Genomic DNA, 21,233 nt, shown 5'->3' with positions numbered 1-21,233 from the left:
GCCTGCGAACAAGAGGTGACCGAGACGTGTAACCAATGGCAACCCATACCATCACGCCGGGTGATAGGCCAGTATGGCGAGGACGAATACACGCTTCCAATGTGCGTTCACCGCGATGTCGCCAAACACGGATGCGACCATTATGATGCTGTAACCAGAACCTGGATTCATCCGAAAAAATGACGTTTTGCCATTCGTGCACCCAGATTCGTCGTTGAGTACAACATCGCAGGCTCTCCTGTCTGTGATGCAGCGTCAAGGGTAACGGCAGCCACGCTCTCCGAGCTGCTAGTCCATTCTGCTGCAGACGTCGTCGAACTGTTGGTGCAGATGGTTGTTGTCTTGCAAACGTCCCCATCTGTTGACTCAGGGATCGAGACGTGGCTGCACGATCCGTTACAGCCATTCGGATAAGATGCCTGTCATCCCGACTGCTAGTGATACGAGGCCGTTGGGATCCAGCACGGCGTTCCGTATTACCCTCCTGAACCCACCGATTCCATATTCTGCTAACAGTCATTGGATCTCGACCAACGCAAGCAGCAGTGTCGCGATACGATAAACCGCAATCGCGATAGGCTACAATCCGACCTTTATCAAAGTCGGAAACGTGATGGCACGCATTTGTCCTCCTTACACGAAGCATCACAACAACGTTTCACCAGGCAACGCCGGTCAACTGCTGTTTGTGTATGAGAAATCGGTTGGAAACGTTCCTAATGTCAGCACGTTGTAGGTGTCGCCACCGGCGCCAGCCTTGTGTGAATGCTCTGAAAAGTTAATCATTTGCATATCACAGCATCTTCTTCCTGTCGATTAAATTTCGCGTCTGTAGCACGTCATCTTCGTGGTGTAGCAATTTTAATGGCCAGTAGTGTACTAACGTTCACCCTGTATAATGGATAATAAGTAAGGGAGCGGTATAGGATACGCGTTGTGTTTGCCGCCGGACAGCGTCAGCGGCGGAGAGACGGCTGAGCTGTTGCCGGACTGTGGCGTGGCAGCGGCTGCCGCTGACGGCGGGGGCGGAGCCGCGTGTCGGCCTCTTTGTGGGGCCCGCCAGCTGCGCCGCAATCTGTGTGTGTGCCATGGTGCGGCGCGTGGGCGGCGAGCGGCAGGCGGGAAGCGCCCACTCCTGCACGCCGCGCCACTCTGCTGCCGACATCCGGCCCCTCACTGCGGCCGCCAAGCGTCGACCAAAACCGTCAACAGACACCGGCACAGATTCGGGAAACATCGTTCTTGCGAAACACAAGTGGTCCTTTATTGACACCAAGTTACGAGGGCGAGTCAAATGAAAACCTTAAATATTTTTTAAAAATATTATTTATTGCGCAGAAGTGGTACAAAGCTGTATCACTTTTCAATATAATCTCCCGCACGCTCAATACAAGTCCTCCAGCGCTTACAAAGTGCATAAATTCCTTTAGAAAAAAATTCTTTTGGTAGTCCGCGCAACCACTCGTGCACCGCGTGGCGTACCTCTTCATCAGACAGGAACTTCTTTCCCCCCATTGCGTCTTTGAATGGTCCAGACATATGGAAATCACTTGGGGCAAGGCTCTGGCTCTGAGCGCTATGGTACTTAACATTTGAGGTCATCAGTCTCTTAGAACTAAGAACCTAACTAACCTAAGGACATCACACACATCCATGCCCCAGGCAGGATTCGAACCTGCGACCGTAGCAGTCGCGCGGTTCTAGACTGAAGGGCCCAGAACCTCTCGGCCGCTCCGGCCGGCAATTGGGACAAGGTCTGGTGGGTATGGTGGATGAGGAAGACACTCAAAATGCAGGTCTCTGATTGTTGTAACTGTTGTAGGGGCAGTGTGGGGCCTTGCATTGCCATGTAGGAAAAGGACAACTGCTGACAGCAATCCACGTCGCTTTCATTTGATTGCAGGCCGCAGATGATTTTTTAGGAGGTGTATGATGCACTGGTCACAGTGGTCCCTCTAAGCATGTAAAAAGAGAGTCACCATAACCTTCCCTGCTGATGGTTCTGTTCGAAACTTCTTCGGTTTTCCTGATGAGGAATGCGCCATTCCTTGGTCGCTTTCTTCATTTCCGGTTGGTGGAAGTGAACCCAGGTTTCGTCCCAAGTAGCCATCACCTTCTCGTTCAAAGCGCCGAAGAAGTTCTTCGCAAGCATCAACACGTCGTTCTCTCATTTCAGGAGTTAGCTGCCGTGACTCCCATCTGCAGACACTTTGTGAAACTGGAGCACATCATGCACAATGTGGTGTGCTGACCCATGACTAATCTGTAAACATGCTGCTATGTCATTCAGTGTCACTCGGCGGTTTTCCTTCACTATGGCTTCAACTGCTGCAATGTTCTGTGGAGTCACAACTCGTTGTGTCTGACCTGGAAGAGGGGCATCTTCCACTCAAGTCACACCATTTGCGAACTTCCTACTCCATTCGTAGACTTGCTGCTGTGACAAACATGCATTCGTCGATGAATTTCAATAGGTCTCACACCTTCACTACGCAAAAACCGAATAACAGAATGCTGTTCTTCCCTGGTGCAAGTCGCAAGTGGGGCGGCGATCTTTATACTGATACTGCGACGGTATGTGTGGATCTGCACTATGCGGCCACCTACAGGCCATTCTGCACGCTGTTTGTAGCACGCTTACCAACTTACAGGATAACGGCGCGAAATTTCGATTTGTTATTACAAATTTAAGTTTTTCATTTGACTCACCCTCCTATGAGTGCTATTGCCCACTGATCTCAAGTTGATACCATATTTCTTCATTTCCGGAACGATTTTAACAGAATCTTTTACTCAAATGCGTGTCTGTGAAGCATGTATCGTCTCGGTTGTACGTCTGGCTTCCTGATTTCCTGTCAGAAAAGTCGCGGTTCGTATTTGCAGACGGGAAGTCATGTAATGAAACACAACTGGTACCTTGGCCTAAACAAAGAAAATGTTACAAGCCCTCTTGTTCTTAATCTATCAAAACGATTTAGGAGACCTGAGCAACCCTCTTACATTGTTTTCAGATGATGCTAATGTCTACCGTATACTAAAGTCATTACGAGATGGAAACCCCATTGCAAAATAATTTAAACAAAATATCTGTAAGGGGCGAAAAGTGGCAATGGATTCCAAATAATGAAAACTGTGAGGTCATCCACACGAGTACACAAAGGAAGCAGTTAAGGGGCTCCGTACCAAGTTGAAATATTGAAATCTTCACTTTTTGTTATTTCGTTGATCTTAATGAATGAAATATCACATGCCCCATAACTTACAATAAATACGAGGGTTGGAACTTTAATAGAGGCAACTATCTATTTACAACTCGTACAAAATAGATACGTGTTTCAAAGATTTACTGACCTTCAAAGTAGTCACCAGCATTGTGTATAGCCCGTTGCCAGCGATGTGAAAGTCGTAGGATACTCTTGGCAGTGCCAGTTGTGTTGACTGTTCGAGCGGCGCGGTCTATTTCCCGACGAATTTGTACCATTTCTGAAGCGAACGCTGTGAAATGTTTCCTTCAGTTTAGAAATCGACTGGAACTTACGAGGGCTTAAGTCAGGGGAGTGCAGTAGCTCGTATAGCACTTAGCAGCCCCATCAGTGAAACAAATCAGTAACAGCTTGCACTGTACGTGCTTGAGCATTGTCCTGCAAAATGATGGTCAGGTCCTGCAGAAAGTGTCACCACTTCTGTCTCTAAGCTGCTCGTAGGTTGTGTTCCAAAAATTAACAGCATAGAGACAGAAGTGATGATACATTCTGCAGGATCTGACCATCATTTTGCAGGACAATGCTCAAGCACGTACAGTGCAAGCTGTTGCTGATTTATTTGACTGATCGGGCTGCTAAGTGCAATACCACCTACTGCACTCCTCTGACTTAAGCCCTCGAAGTTAAACTCGATTTCTAAACTGAAGGAAACACTTGACAGCATTCGCTTGAGAACTGCTACGAATTCGTCGGGCAATAGACCGCGCCGCTCGAACAGTCAACACAACTGGCACTGCTAAGAGTATCCTACGACATCCACATCGCTGGCAGTGGGATATACACAATGCTGGTGACTACTTTGAAGGTCAGTAAAACTTTGAAACACGTATGTATTTTGTACGAGCTCTAAATAAATAGTTGCCTCTATTAAAGTTCCAACCCTCGTACATTCGCGCACTAATAAGTCAAAACATTATGACCACTGCCCACTGCGACGTTGGATACTGCCTGGTACAGCTGCGGGCATGTGACGCGGTAACAGATGTATGTTACCAGAGCAGAAACGAACGAGGGATCACCCTAGCGAGGATATGAGGTGCAAATGGGGAAATCCATGCACATAAGCGACTTTGACAAAGGTGAGATTACTGTTACACAGAGCTTGTGAACGAGTATCTCGAAAACGGCGAAACTGGCCGAATGTTCACGAGCTACTGTCGTGAGCATCTACGGCAAGGGGCAAAAGGACTGTGAAACAACCACTAGGTGCTAAATGGTTAGGCGTCTACAACTATTCGCAGAACGTGGGGTTCGGAGGATTGTCCGGTCTGTAAAGTAGGATTGATGGCGATCTGTAGTACCTCTGGCGAAAGAGCGCAACGGTGCTCAATGCGCAGGTGTTTCAGAGCACACGTTCATCGTGCGTTGTTGAACATGGAGCTCCGCAACAGACTATCCCTCCGTGTTCACATGTTGACCCAGTGACATTGTCAGTTGCCAATGTAGTGGGCACAGGACCGTCGGTATTCGGCCGTTCATCAATGTTTTTTCGGGTAAGTCTCATTTTTGCTACACTAGGTCGATTGTTGTCTCCAGAAACGCCGTCATCGAGGTGAACGGCAGCTCGAAACGTGCAGCGCGTCATGGACGCAGGCTGGTGGGAGCAGTAGTATGCTATGGGATCCATTCCCCTGCCCTTGCATCGGACTTATGGTAGTAATCGAAGACACGCTGACAGCTGCGAACCACCTGCCTCCCATCGTGCTTGATATCTTCCCCAAGTGTGATGTCACCTATCAGGAGTATAACTGTCCGTGTCTCGAGGACAGAATCGTGCTACAGCGATTTGAGCAGCATTACAGTGAACTCACGTTGATGTCTCGGCGACAAAATTCGCCAGATGTAAATCCTGTGGAACCCATCTGGATCTCTATCGGGCGCCATCACCGCTTACGCAAATCAGCGTCCCGTTGTTTGCGCGAATTACATGATCTGGGTGTAGACACGTTATGCCACATACCTCCACAAATCTAACAACAAACTTTCGATCCCTGATACGCAGAATCAGTGACGTATTTCGTTCCAAAGATGGACAAGCAAGCTATTGAACCTGTGGTCGTAATGTTGTGGCTCATCAGTGTATTATTGCCTTATTTCTGGTTCATTAATTTAAACAAAACACTGTGTGTGGGTGATTTTTTCCAAGAATCTGAATTGCTGAAGATAATATCCGTCAATTATTTCGGAGATGGGGATTCAGGCGCTTTCGAAGCGGTTGGGGACGAGTAGCCATATGGAAAAAATGTAGCTATCACTAAACTGGAGTACATAGATAATTTACAAAAGCGAATAGGTACGAGGCTGTGACGACTGAAAACTGCATACAAGGGAAAGAAATCGGAAAACGGCAGAGGAATAGATGGTAAAATAGCCTCACAGAATCTATCATAGATAAAATCCAGAAGTATTTTGACATGGCCATCTGGTAAAATGTTAGTAGCGTAGAAGATATGAGAAAAGCTGTATAGGAAGATTTGTTTCACTTCTCTTCGACAGACAATAAACCCATTCAGAGCCTATGCCCCCCAGGAAATGATTCAAGGTACAAATACAACAGAGAACAGTAAAATGGTGAGAAATTTATCCACAAACCAGCAATATCTTTTGCCATAGCGCAGGTCTTGAAAGAAATTTTCAGAGATTTCTTAGTGTAAGACTAATCAAGGATTCTCTTTATCCAAACGAGTCCATCAAATACTTTAACCTCGGCCATAGTTCAGAAGTCAGTGTTCGTACTATTAGTACACAGTATTTTGGTTCTCTGAAGGAGTGGCAACGTTCAATGAAGAAAATGTTGCAAGGCGTGAAGTCCTGAAAAGACTGCTACAAACTGTTGGTCGTTCCACAGTGAAACAAATGTTAAATTAAGGGAAAGAAACATTCAGGGCGTCAGAGAGAGAGCTATTAGAGACCTTGAGACAAAGGCAAGACATCACAGACGAGCAGTAAAAAGGACATTGCATTCTATTCTTACCATCTATTCCTCTGCCGTTTTCCGATTTCTTTCCCTTGTATGCAGTTTCCAGTCGTCACAGCCTCTTACCTATTCGCTTTTGTAAATTATCTATGTACTCCAGTTTAGTGATAGCTACATTTTTTCCATATGGCTACTCCTCCTCAACCGCTTCGAAAGCTTCTGAATCCCCATCACCGAAATAATTGACGGATATTATCTTCAGCAATTCAGATTCTTGGAAAAAATCACCCACACACAGTGTTTTGTTTAAATTAATGAACCAGAAATAAGGCAATAATATACTGATGAGCCACAACATTACGACCACAGGTTTAATAGCTTGCTTGTCCATCTTTGGAACGAAATACGTCACTGATTCTGCGTATCAGGGATCGAAAGTTTGTTGTTAGATTTGTGGAGGTATGTGGCATAACGTGTCTACACCCAGATCATGTAATTCGCGCAAACAACGGGACGAAGATTTGCGTAAGCTATACGAGATTGGAATAATAGAGATTTGCGATGGTGATTCGATGCATGGAGAGCTGCATCAAACCAGTCTCAGGACTGAAGACCACAACAACAACAACAACTTGTCATAATTTGTTCAAAATTCCAGGATAAACTAATCTCAGTATTGTGAATATTTGAACATGACGATTTTCCTATTTTGTTTATCTCAAAGAAGTTGATTGAAAAAGTGTAGTAGTTTCTCATTTTGATGCTCGCTTTTCACAAAAAATAATTATTGTCTTACGATTAACAAATATTTTTAGAAATCCTTCTGTTAAAGTGGTAAGAAATGTGTAATCTGTTTCATGTTAGCAAATTTTACGTTATTTGAGACAGCGATTACTAATCTGCCCGGGCCTCCTTCAATTTCCGTTACACGATAATTCGCACAAATTTAAATGTTCTCGATTAAACTACATAATTAGAAATTACAAAAATTAAAATTACAAACAACTTAAATTGGAACCACCAAATAGGAACTGTTGAGTGAGAGATCAACAAATGCATGCCTTTTTTGACAAAACACTTAGAACATGTTGTGACGGTTGTTCATCCTGGTTTTTCGCTGTGCACTATAGTATCCTTACCAGATATGGATGACGGGCGACACTGAAAAACTTCAAAGAAAGGCAGCTTGTGTTATAGTATCGCAAAATACGAGAGAGGGTTCAAATGGTTCAAATGGCTATGAGGACTATGGGACTCAATTGCTGTGGTCATCAGTCCCCTAGAACTTAGAACTACTTAAACCTAACTAACCTAAGGACATCACACACATCCATGCCCGAGGCAGGATTCGAACCTGCGACCGTAGCAGTCGCACGGTTCCGGACTGCGCGCCTAGAACCGCGAGACCACCGCGGCCGGCACGAGAGAGGGTGTCACGGATAGGATACACGAGCTGGGTTGGCAATCATTAAAACAAAGGCGTTTTTCGTTGCGGAAATATTTTTCACGAAATTTCAATCCCCAAATTTCTTCTCCGAATGCGAAAATATTTTATTGACTCCTACCTTCAGAGGGAGAAACGAACGTCCTCGTAAAGTAAGAGGTATTGGACCTCACACGGAAAGATTTACGTGTTCCACACGTTTTTCGAGAGTGGAACGGTCGAGAAATAGTCTGAACTGGCGCTATGAGCCCTCTGCCAAGCGCTTAAGCGTGAATTGCTGAGCAGTGTCAAAAATTAAAGCAACAAACAAAAATTTTTCAAAGTTGCGTTTATTTTGTGAAAAAACAGTATGAACAGGTGATAGTAAAGTAGAAACAATGTAAAGGATACAGACCGTAAACAACTTCAATATGCGTAACGGTACACAAATATATTCTTCGTTTCTTCCAACTTAACGGATTTTGACACACATTCCGACAACTGCTTAATGCGCTCAGTATAGGGTGTGACCACCTCTGGCATCAGTACAGGCCTGACAACGATGAAGCATGCAGTAAATGATGTATGAATTTCACGTTGAGGCAGTAACGCCCAATCTTCCTGCAGAGTTACTCGCAAGTCTTGGTGGATGCTAACGTGATGCAACACGTGTCCCTAGTGCGTCAGATTTACTCTATGTGATTCAAATCGGAAGAGCGAGCAGGGCGCGCCATGCGTGCAAATTCTTCAGTTTCCAAGAAGACATCAACACTCTTGCTATGTGAGGTCGAGCATTCTCGTCCATCAGTACAAAGTCTGGGCCCATAGCATCACGCAACAACCCCAAATGAGATCCCAAGATCTCGTGACAATACCTGATAGCAGTTAAACCTTGCTGTTTCAACCGTATAAGTTCATGAAGAAGTGTTCGAATGGTCAAAATAATCCCTGCTCACATCATTAGGTTCCCTGGGCATGGGTGTGTGTGTTATCCTTAGCGTAAGTTAGATTAAGTAGTGCGTAAACTTATGGACCGATGACCTTAGCACTTTGGTCCCATAAGACCTTACCACAAATTTCCAAATTTTACATCATTAGGGACCCTCCTCGATATCGGTCTCTTTCCACAATTTTCGGGTTCCGAAATCGTATTCTTCGTTACTACCAAATGTGTATCCTCCGACACTCACATCTGCATCTACATCCACATCTACATGTATACTATGCAAATCACATTTAAGTGCCTGGCAGAGGGTTCATCGAACCACCTTCACAATTCTCTATTATTCCAATCTCTTATAGCACGCGGAAAGAACGAACTCCTATATGTTTCCGTACGAGCTCTGATTTCCCTTATTTTATCGTGGTGATTGTTTCTCCATACGTAGATCGGTGTCAACAAAATATTTTCGCATTCAGAGGAGAAAGTTGGTGATCGGAATTTCGTGAGAAGGTTGCTTCGCAACGAAAAACGCCTTTGCTCTAACGATGTCCAGCCCAAATCCTGTATCATTTCAGTGAAACTCTCTCCCATATTTCGAGACAACATAAAACGTGCTGCCCTCCTTTGAACTTTTGCGATGTACTCCGTCAATCCTATCTGGTAAGGATCCTAAACCGCGCAGAAGTATTCTAAAAGAGCACGGACAAATGTAGTGTAGGCAGTCTCCTTACTAGATCTGTTACATTTACTATGTGTCCTGCCAATAAAACGCAGTCTTTGGTTAGCCTTCCCCACATTTTCTATGAGTTCATTCCAATTTAAGTTGTTCGTAATTATAATTCCTAGGTATTTAGTTGAATTTACGGCCTTTAGATTTGACTGATTTATCGTGTAACCGAAGTTTAACGGATTCCTTTTAGCACTCATGTGGATGACCTCACACTTCTCGTTCTTCAGGGTCAACTGCCAATTTTCGCACCAGTCAGATATCTTTTCTAAATCTTTTTGCGATTTTGTTTTGATCTTCTGATGACTTTATTAGTCGACAGCGTCATTTGCAAACAACCTAAGACGACTGCTCACATTGTCTCCCAAATCGTTTATATAGATAAGGAACATCAAAGGGCCTATAACACAACCTGGGGAACGCCTGAAATCACTTCTGTTTTACTCTATGACTTTGCGTCGGTTACTACGAACTGTGACCTCTCTGACAGGAAATCACAAATCCGGTCACATAACTGAGACGCTATTCCATAAGCATGCAATTTCACTACAAGCTGCTTGTGTGGTACAGAATCGGAAGCCTTCCGGAAATCCAGAAATACGGAGTTAATCTGAAACCCCTTGTCGATAGCACTCAACACTTCATGCGAATAAAGAGCTAGTTGTGTTTCACAAGAAAGATATTTTCTAAATCGATGTTGATCGTGTGTCAATAGATCGTTTTCCTCGAGGTAATTCATAATGTTCGAACACAATATATGTTCCAAAACCATTCTGCAAATCACCGTTAATAATATGGGCCTGTAATTTAGTTGATTTCTCCTACTACCTTTCTTGAATACTGGTGTGACCTGTGCAGTTTTCCCGACTTTGGGTACGGATCTTCCGTCGAGCGAACGGTTGTATATGATAGTTAAGTATGGAGCTAATGCATCAGAATACTCTGAAAGGGCCCTAATTGGTATACAGTTGTAAGGTGTCAGGCAAATCCAACACCTTCCATGAAAACCCTGACATGATAACCAAATCCAGCAATATGTCACATAGCTCTGAATAAATCCTGACATTAAATTAAGCAAAGTAATACGATTAACGAGTGAGCAAATGGAATACCACAGACTAACACAAGAATGCCTAAACGCATGTCATACCTTCCCACCGTGAAACAGACGCAGTTCCAAGGGGAGAAACAAGAACAGAAGCCGAGAGCAGAACCGTGTTAAGCTAGAAGGCCCTACGAAAAGGTACGGACACCTACGTCGCCAGCCACCCGCCAGGACCACCCCCCCCCCCCCCCCAGCCCATGTTAAAAGATAGAGCCCTCCAGAAGAACAGTATAGATCTTACGATAACACTAAAAGGGCCACACCAGCTGCAAGTTTTAGCGTGAGACTTTTTCGCGTCTCTGTTACGTTGCAAACGTTAAAAACATTGCCCCACCACGAAAAGTATAAAGTTTCTCATTGGATAGACAGAATTTTTATAGGTGGAGCTTAAGGTTAACATTGAGACCCTGATTGGTCAGATGAAAACACAGCCAGATAGTTTTTTTTAAAACCGACTTCGGTAAATTGTAGTAAGGAGAAGTTAGGAGGGACTTGCTTCCGAGACGCTGAGCTCTATGGAGCTGCGCCGTTTGCCGCCCCCTGACGCTGCCTAACCAATGACAAGAGGTAATGAAAGCACGCGATGCCGCATAACAGCGCATAAAGCTTCACTCAGAACTGCAGAAGTCTCATCTGTTACACCCCCTTTTTACGTAATACTGGTGTCGATCGTCAATTAAATCTCATGGTGTTCACATTTGCTACTTGAAGTAAAAATCTGAAATGCGATTATTTTTCTGTTGTATAATTATTGAGAAGCCACATCAGCCACTGTAATTTACGACAAGTTAGATAAGTAATTAAAGATAATTGAGGGTCACTGTAGACCATTTTGATAGTTTTCTCTTTTATGAAACTTAGCTTAAACCTAGATCATAGATGTGATATGGCATAGGTCATCCTTCGATCCATTGTAGAACTTGGAAACCCATTCAGGGAATATTCGTTCACATTTTTGTTGAATGCAGTTGGTTTTTATCATCCCGTATTAAAACATTTCCTTTTATCAATAGTGCAATTTATAAACAAAGTTTGCCGGCCGCGGTGGCTTCGCGGTTAAGGCGCTCAGTCCGGAACCGAGCGACCGCTACGGTCGCAGGTTCGAATCCTGCCTCGGGCATGGATGTGTGTGATGTCCTTAGGTTAGTTAGGTTTAAGTAGTTCTAACTAGGGAACCTCCCCATCGCACCCCCCTCAGATTTACTTATAAGTTGGCAGAGTGGATAGGCCTTGAAAAACTGAACACAGATCAATCGAGAAAACAGGAAGAAGTTGTGTGGAACTATGAAAAAAATTAGCAAAATATACGAACTGAGTAGTCCACGTGCAACATATGCAACTTCAAGGGAGAGAGACAGCAAAGAGCGCCGTGGTCTTGTGGTTAGCGTGAGTATCTGCGGAATAAGAGGTGCACGGTTAAAGTCTTCCCGCGGCTGAAAATTTCAATTTTTTGTTTTCAGACAATTATTATCTGTCCGTCCGATGCGATCACTTTTTTGGGAGTGATAATCACATCCACAAGAAAACGTAAATCGGGCAAGGTAGAAGAATCTTTTTACCCATTCGCCAAGTGTGCAAGTTAGGTGGGTCGACAACATATTACTGTCATGTGACGCACATGCCGTCAACAGTATCGTATAGAATATATCAGACGTGTAGTCCTGTGGAGGAATCGGTTGATCTATGACCTTGCGATGAAATGTTTTCAGTTCCCATTGGAAAGGCACGTCCTTTCGTCTACTAATCGCACGGTTTTGCGGTGCGGTCGCAAAACACAGACACTAAACTTATTACAGTGAACAAAGACGTCAATGAACGAATGGACAGATCTTAACTTTGCGAAAATAAAGAAAGTAAATTTTTCACTCGGGGGGAGGACTTGAACTGTCGACCTCTTATTCCGCAGCTACTCACGCTAGCCACAAGACCACGGCGCTCCTGGCTACATGTCACCCTTGAAGTTGCATATGTTGCACGTGGACTACTCAGTTCGTATATTTTGCTAATTTTTTTCATACTTCCACACAACTTCTTCCTGTTTTATCGATTGATCTGTGTTCAGTTTTTCAAGGCCTATCCACTGTTCCAACTTATAGCTAAATCTGAGGGGGGTGCGATGGGGAGGTTTCCTTGTAAGTTCTAGGGGACTGATGACCACAGATGTTAAGTCCCATAGTGCTCAGAGCCATTTTTTTTCATAAACAAAGTTTTGTCAGTAGAATAAAATTTCCAATGGTAAACTTAACTGCTTTTTCGACGTTATTTTACCAGCTAACTAAAATTAGGAAAGCCTTGAACCCCTTCCACTAAATTTAGTTAGTATTAAGATTCTTTTACAGGGAGTGCAGTGGAGCTGACGCTGAAATCAATAAGTATTTGGTTATATCATCGCTAATCTCACTGAACTCTTCTGAACTCTACATGTCATGTGTGGTCTGGCGTCTCCTTACCAGCAACAGGTCCCAGGTTCAAACTAGTCAATTCTCTAAAAAACACGCTCAGAGCGTCGTTGCGCGAAAGTGGTAGGGAGACATGACTTAGAACAAACAGACACCTCGCAGAATGTTAGAGAATGGCGACCCTGCCAGGATGGTAAAATACCATGATTGAAGGTCGACCACATGCCCAACTAGGTCAGAAAAATATCCTGTTAAAAAATTTTCGTAATACATTTTTTTTTGAAAGGCATAAATAGTTGTAAACAGTAGCTGCAGCGATAGATAGTAATAAAGTATTCAATAGAAAGTGAGACATCCTAACAGAGACAAAAGTTATGAATTTTAATATTGTTAGAAATAAGTTTTCTCTCCAATGCAAGCGCACAGGTGGCGGATACATCGTTGACAAGTTGGTTCTGACCAAACAAGTAAGTGAATGGATTGTCAGTCTTGGGTATAATAAGTGTCAAGTCGTGTGTGCAAAAAGGTTATGAAACGCGTGAGATCGTATGAGCGCATGTTAACGCGAAGTAGGGCCTATGAATTGCTTTTAAAACAGAAGATAAGGGATTCGGAAAGATTAGCAATGGCAGATCGAGACCTTGACCGAATTGAGGTAGAGACTCAGCATTAAGATGGACAGAGAATAGAGGACAGTACAACAGACGATGTAGTATCGCGAGAAATAGGACAGACAACGCACCATAACGAGGATAATGTACGTCAAGGCATAGAAAACGTAAGTCAGCATACGACAGAGGAGCAGGAAAGTAGAGAGACAGCCGATGAGGATTCTAACTTGCGTCTTGAATACGTAGAACCCATAGTACAAGTAATCAGAGCTTCCTCACCACAGAGTACAAGGAATGCGAGCAGAAACGTGTCACCGCACAGTTCAATGCAATCGGTTGCGAACCAACTCTTGGGCGAAAACACAGAGCATAGGACGTCGGAAGAAAACGGAATAGGACCCACAAATCTGGCAGAATTATTATAACAAATTACGGAAACCATGACAAGACAAAATAAAGAAATAGCGAACCACATTCAAATTCAGAATGCAGAAACCACGAGATAAATGCGTGAGATTAAAGAACAAAACAAAAAAATTCAGTTACACTTAAGTCATAATGAAGACGAGGCAAAAGAATCTCCATAAGTGATAGGAAACTTAATAAAAGGTCACAATCAATTGAGAACAGACATTGACAAGGTACAAGTGGACGTACAAACATTGCGTACTGACATTCAGGACGAGATCAAAACATTACGTAACAACACCCAGGGAGAAGTCAAGAAACTAGACAAACACATAAACGTAATTACTAGACAAGCACAGCGCGTGAAATTTTTGAAAACAGTGTGTTACACAAACCTATCACAAAAGCATCGCTGAACAGATATGATAACCGCATAGTCAAAATATATGCGCAAACGTAGCAACAGTTTCAGAAATTGCGAGCAGAGTTGTTGCAAACCAATGAAGAGCGTAGTGAACAAGATCGAACAAGCACTGAGTCTGCAACCACATCCGTATCTGTAACAGCACCGGAAAAACAAGCTATTAACGAAGATATCATGCATTTTTTATTCCAATCACAGGCGGAAAGTAACATGCGTGAAATAAGACAGCCTGCACAGCAACAAACACGTTTCGAAATTCTTGATGAACAAACGGCACCAAAAACACATGCAGAACCACAAATGTATGTTTCAAGACAGTCTGGATCGTGCAATGAAGCGGCAAGGTTAGCCAAACAAAATACCAAACCAATACGTGACAATGGAAAGCCAGGTCGCGAAGAGTACAGTGCAATGTATTCAGCTACACGTTCACAACCGATGGAAGAAAATTATTGCGTACCTCTTCAACGATATTACGCAAGGGTAGGCAAAAGTTAAAGTGGACAATATCCAATGGATCTACCACAACCGGAAAGAACCACGGGAGAAACGATCAGAAACAAAAGTGGCGAAGAACCGCGAATTTCGTATGGAACTACGACGAAGTAAGATAACGATCATTTCCTCACAGTCAGAAAATTTCAACACTTTCGAGAAGGAAACTCATTACATCCACGAACTTTTATTGATCAATTCCGAGTAGGATTACCAGAACACTGGACGCTGGCACACAAATTAGACTTTATATGTGCACACATGTCAGGAACAGTCGCAGAAACCATGCAGAATGTTGCAGCGACATGCCGATCGTACGAAGATTTCAGAGAGAAGTTTCTCTCACGATATTGGACCAGCGAAGCACAGAACAGAGTGAAGTACGAATTATTACAGAAACCATATTTCGAAAATTCTGGAGAGAAGAGTCCCGTGAAATTTTTCGAAGTAATGGCAAAGAAAAATCAATGCTTAGATGTACCATACAGTGACGGAGAGTTGATTAAATTATGCGCGATGAAGTTACCATTGAAATGCCAGCAATCGTTAGCAGGTCGCGGAGGCAATGACATCGAAGCATTTAAAGGTACTCTAAGGGAACTAGAGTTTACGTTTTCGGAAGATGACGCAAGAAAAAGACGAAGCGCACGTCAAAACGAAAGCAAAAAGCAGTAGAATCCACAAGGCACAGTACGAAAAACAATAATTACGAACCACGTGATAAGTTCGCACCAAGAAACGACAACACATTTCAACAAAAGAACGGTTATGGATTTAGAAGAGAATACGGCAATAACTATAATTCACCCAGGAACGGCAACAACTATTACAGAGGGAACAATGACAACCGGAACGAGTGTTGGAGAACCAATAGACCGAAAAATTATCAACAAAGAAACCAATATCAACAAGCGGAGCAAGAGAAGAGAATACAGATAGAAGAGGTGGAGGTAAGACCACCAAACCCCGAAAAACGTTCGAATTGACAGCTAAGCGCCCATGCCAAAGGGAATGACGCACCGACCCAGGACAATTGCAGCACCTTGAACCGAGAAGTAAATACCTTATCACGAAGAGAGACGAAGGAAGAAACAAAACCGCAGGGACCAGATGAAAACGAAGACAGGAAAATAACAATATCGTGTTGGGACAAAATTAATTGGGAGAATACTGACGAGGAAGATGAATTACCAGAGGCATACACAACGAATGTGGGAGGAAAGGACGAAGTAATGAGTATTGCCGAGCTATTTGAGATGGAAACCAGGGAACGCAAATTCAATGAGGATAATGCGCAGTCGACACAAGTTGAAAATAAGTTACTAGTGGGCACAACGTATATAATGAAGGAAGTAATGAAGCGATAATTAGAGCATTTAAATGCGATTATGTGGAAGTAGAGACGAAGAAGGAGAAGATAGACGAGGATGAGGAAAAAGTAGAGGATGTTGAAGAAAGCGTAAATGAAGGAAGAAATAAAGAAAAGGAAATAAAGGAGAGAGAAGTAGCAGTCGAAGCTTATCCTACAGAAAGTTCGAGTTCACAAGGGAAATTCCTGAAAAGACTCATGTATGATTCAGTGGAGGATTCATTGATGCAAGAAGAAGAAGAACAGAACCAACCCTTTCAAATTCAACCAATTGTGAAGGCCATGGTAAAGCATATCCCAGTCAATATTGTAATTGAGAGCGGAAGTGAACTGACCGCGATCTCAGAAAATTTATTTATGCAGTGTAATGCCAATGAGGAATCGCCAGTTCTGAAAACACCTAAGGTTAAAGTAAGAGGTCCTATTAGAAACAATGCTGCGGAAATTATGAGACAAACAAGGTTAACTCTTTCGTGTCAAGGTCAAAAGGTCGCAGCCAACTTCGTGATTATACCTAAACTAACTGTAGATTTGATTATAGGTGCAGATTTTTTAAATGAGAGACGAGCGATAATAGATATGGGGAAAGGTAGCGTAACATTCGGGAATGTCACACTTCTCTTTGAGCAAAAGCTAAAATTACAAGAAATACCAGTTATAAACAAACAATTAAGAATGATGCGAGATAAAGAGGATGAAGAATTAGAATGGTATGCACAAAAGGGGGAATCGCCTCAACTCCTGTTAGAAGTCCATAAAGAAATCGACGAAAAATTGCAAGAAGTTCAAGGTATTTTGGAACACAATAAAAGAGAATTAGAGAGTATTTTACGAGATAAAGCAGAGGTATTTTTACCTAATACTGGCAGTATTAAACACTTTCAGCACAAGTTTGAAGTAAAACAGCACAAACAATTTAGAGTACCACCCTATACAATCCCATTAAGCTATAGGAATAAAGTAGTCCAGGAGATATTTAAAATGTTAGATGATGATATTATTGAACCAGCTACCTCCACATATAACAGCCCGCTTCATATTGTACAAAAACGAGGTGGGAGCATTAGGTTAGTGCTTGATTCCAGGCAGATCACCACAATCATAATCACTGAGATAGTTCGCCCAGAAAAATTAGAGGAATTGATACAAAACTTCCACGGTGCTAAGATATTTTCATCAATTGATTTACAGAGTAGTTTCTGGCAAATAGAATTGGCCCCAGAATGTAGAAAATTTACAGCATTTATCGTATTCCGTAGATGTTACCAGTTTAAACGATTGCCATTTGGTTTAAACATATCATCAGCAGCGTTTATTAGGGGATTTAATAATATACTCAGTCCTGAAATTTTACAAAAAGTTACTTGTTATGCTGATGATGTGATTATAGCAGAACCCTCTTGGGAACATCACAATGACACATTAAATAAGTTCTTACAGATCATGAAAGAGCATGGGGTCACAGTAAATATAACAAAATCCAAATTTGGAAGGCGAGAGGTCAAATTTCTAGGACACATAATTTCAGAGAAAGGGGTAATGCCCGACCCAGAAAAACTAACGGCAATCAGAGAATTCTGTACTCCATGTTGTTGTTGTTGTTGTGGTCTTCAGTCCTGAGACTGGTTTGATGCAGCTCTCCATGCTACTCTATCCTGTGCAAGTTTCTTCTTCTCCCAGTACCTACTGCAACCTACATCCTTCTGAATCTGCTTAGTGTATTGATCACTTGGTCTCCCTCTACGATTTTTACCCTCCACGCTGCCCTCCAATGCTAAATTTGTGATCCCTTGATGCCTCAAAACATGTCCTACCAACCGATCCCTTCTTCTAGTCAAATGGTTCAAATGGCTCTGAGCACTATGGGACTCAACTTCTGAGGTCATTAATCCCCTAGAACTTAGAACTAGTTAAACCTAACTAACCTAAGGACATCACAAACATCCACGCCCGAGGCAGGATTCGAACCTGCGACCGTAGCGGTCTTGCGGTTCCAGACTGCAGCGCCTTTAACCGCACGGCCATCTTCTTGTCAAGTCGAGCCACAAACTTCTCTTCTCCCCAATCCTATTCAATACCTCCTCATTAGTTACGTGATCTACCCACCTTATCTTCAGCATTCTTCTGTAGCACCACATTTCGAAAGCTTCTATTCTCTTCTTGTCCAAACTGTTTATCGTCCATGTTTCACTTCCATACATGGCTACACTCCATACAAATACTTTCAGAAACGACTTCCTGACACTTAAATCTATACTCGATGTTAACAAATTTCTCTTCTTCAGAAACGATTTCCTTGCCATTGCCAGTCTACATTTTATATCCTCTCTATTTCGACCATCATCAGTTATTTTGCTCCCTAAATAGCAAAACTCCTTTACTACTTTAAGTGTCTCATTTCCTAATCTAATCCCCTCAGCATCACCCGATTTAATTTGACTACATTCCATTATCCTCGTTTTGTTTTTGTTGATGTTCATCTTATATCCTCCTTCCAAGACACTGTCCATTCCGTTCAACTGCTCTTCCAAGTCCTTTGCTGTCTCTGATATAATTACTATGTCATCGGCGAACCTCAAAGTTTTTACTTCTTCTCCATGAATTTTAATACCTACTCCGAATTTTTCTTTTGTTTCCTTTACTGCTTGCTCAATATACAGATTGAATAACATCGGGGAGAGGCTACAACCCAGTCTCACTCCCTTCCCAACCACTGCTTCCCTTTCATGCCCCTCGAATCTTATAACTGCCATCTGGTTTCTGTACAAATTGTAAATAGCCTTTCGCTCCCTGTATTTTACCCCTGCCACCTTCAGAATTTGAAAGAGAGTATTCCAGTTAACGTTGTCAAAAGCTTTCTCTAAGTCTACAAATGCTAGAAACGTAGGTTTGCCTTTCCTTAATCTTTCTTCTAAGATGAGTCGTAAGGTTAGTATTGTCTCACGTGTTCCAACATTTCTACGGAATCCAAACTGATCTTCCCCGAGGTCCGCTTCTACCAGTTTTTCCATTCGTCTGTAAAGAATTCGCGTTAGTATTTTGCAGCTGTGACTTATTAAACTGATAGTTCGGTAATTTTCACATCTGTCAACACCTGCTTTCTTTGGTATTGGAATTATTATATTCTTCTTGAAGTCTGTGGGTATTTCGCCTGTCTCATACATCTTGCTCACCAGATGGTAGAGTTTTGCCATGACTGGCTCTCCCAAGGCCATCAGTAGTTCTAATGGAATGTTGTCTACTCCCGGGGCCTTGTTTCGACTCAGGTCTTTCAGTGCTCTGTCAAACTCTTCACGCAGTATCTTATCTCCCATTTCATCTTCATCTACATCCTCTTCCATTTCCATAATACTGTCCTCAAGTACATCGCCCTTGTATAAAATCCTTCATATACTCCTTCCACCTTTCTGCCTTCCCATCTTTGCTTAGAACTGGGTTGCCATCTGAGCTCTTGATATTCATACAAGTGGTTCTCTTCTCTCCAAAGGTCTCTTTAATTTTTCTGTAGGCAGTATCTATCTTACCCCTAGTGAGACAAGCCTCTACATCCTTACATTTGTCCTCTAGCCATCCCTGCTTAGCCATTCTGCACTTTCTGTCGATCTCATTTTTGAGACGTTTGTATTCCCTTTTGCCTGCTTCATTTACTGCATTATTATATTTTCTCCTTTCATCAATTAAATTCAATATTTCTTCTGTTACCCAAGGATTTCTATTAGCCCTCGTCTTTTTACCTACTTGATCCTCTCCTGCCTTCACTACTTCATCCCTCAGAGCTACCCATTCTTCTTCTACTGTATTTCTTTCCCCCATTCCTGTCAATTGTTCCCTTATGCTCTCCCTGAAACTCTCTACAACCTCTGGTCTTTCAGTTTATCCAGGTCCCATCTCCTTAAATTCCCACCTTTTTGCAGTTTCTTCAGTTTCAATCTGCAGTTCATAACCAATAGATTGTGGTCAGAATCCACATCTGCCCCTGGAAATGTCTTACAATTTAAAACCTGGTTCCTAAATCTCTGTCTTACCATTATATAATCTATCTTATACCTATTAGTATCTCCAGGATTCTTCCAGGTATACAACCTTCTTTTATGATTCTTGAACCAAGTGTTAGCTATGATTAAGTTATGCTCTGTGCAAAATTCTACAAGGCGGCTTCCTCTTTCATTTCTTCCCCCCAATCCATATTCACCTACTATGTTTCCTTCTCTCCCTTTTCCTACTGACGAATTCCAGTCACCCATGACTATTAAATTTTCGTCTCCCTTCACTACCTGAATAATTTCTTTTATCTCGTCATACATTTCATCAATTTCTTCATCATCTGCAGAGCTAGTTGGCATATAAACTTGTACTACTGTAGTAGGCATGGGCTTTGTGTCTATCTTGGCCACAATAATGCGTTCACTATGCTGTTTGTACTAGCTAACCCGCACTCCTATTTTTTTATTCATTATTAAACCTACTCCTGCATTACCCCTATTTGATTTTGTATTTATAACCCTGTAATCACCTGACCAAAAGTCTTGTTCCTCCTGCCACCGAACTTCACTAATTCCCACTATATCTATCTTTAACCTATCCATTTCCCTTTTTAAATTTTCTAACCTACCTGCCTGATTAAGGGATCTGACATTCCACGCTCCGATCCGTAGAATGCCAGGTTTCTTTCTCCTGATAACGACGTCCTCTTGAGTAGTCCCCGCCCAGAGATCCGAATGGGGGACTATTTTACCTCCGGAATATTTTACCCAAGAGGACGCCATCATCATTTAATCATACAGTAAAGCTGCATGTCCTCGGGAAAAATTACGGCTGTAGTTTCCCCTTTCTTTCAGCCGTTCGCAGTACCAGCACAGCAAGGCCGTTTTGGTTAATGTTACAAGGCCAGATCAGCCAATCATCCAGACTGTTGCCCCTGCAACTACTGAAAAGGCTGCTGCCCCTCATCAGGAACCACATGTTTGTCTGGCCTCTCAACAGATACCCCTCCGTTGTGGTTGCACCTACGGTACGGCCATCTGTATCGCTGAGGCACGCAAGCCTCCCCACCAACGGCAAGGTCCATGGTTCATGGGGTTCCATATAATAAGAAAACTCTCAGAGGATTTCTAGGTCTCACCGGATTCTATAAAAAATTGATTTGGAT

The sequence above is a fragment of the Schistocerca nitens genome, chromosome 6 (genome assembly GCF_023898315.1).
Source record: "Schistocerca nitens isolate TAMUIC-IGC-003100 chromosome 6, iqSchNite1.1, whole genome shotgun sequence".
Classification (NCBI taxonomy): Eukaryota; Metazoa; Arthropoda; class Insecta; order Orthoptera; family Acrididae; genus Schistocerca; species Schistocerca nitens.
This window is presented reverse-complemented; position numbering follows the sequence as displayed.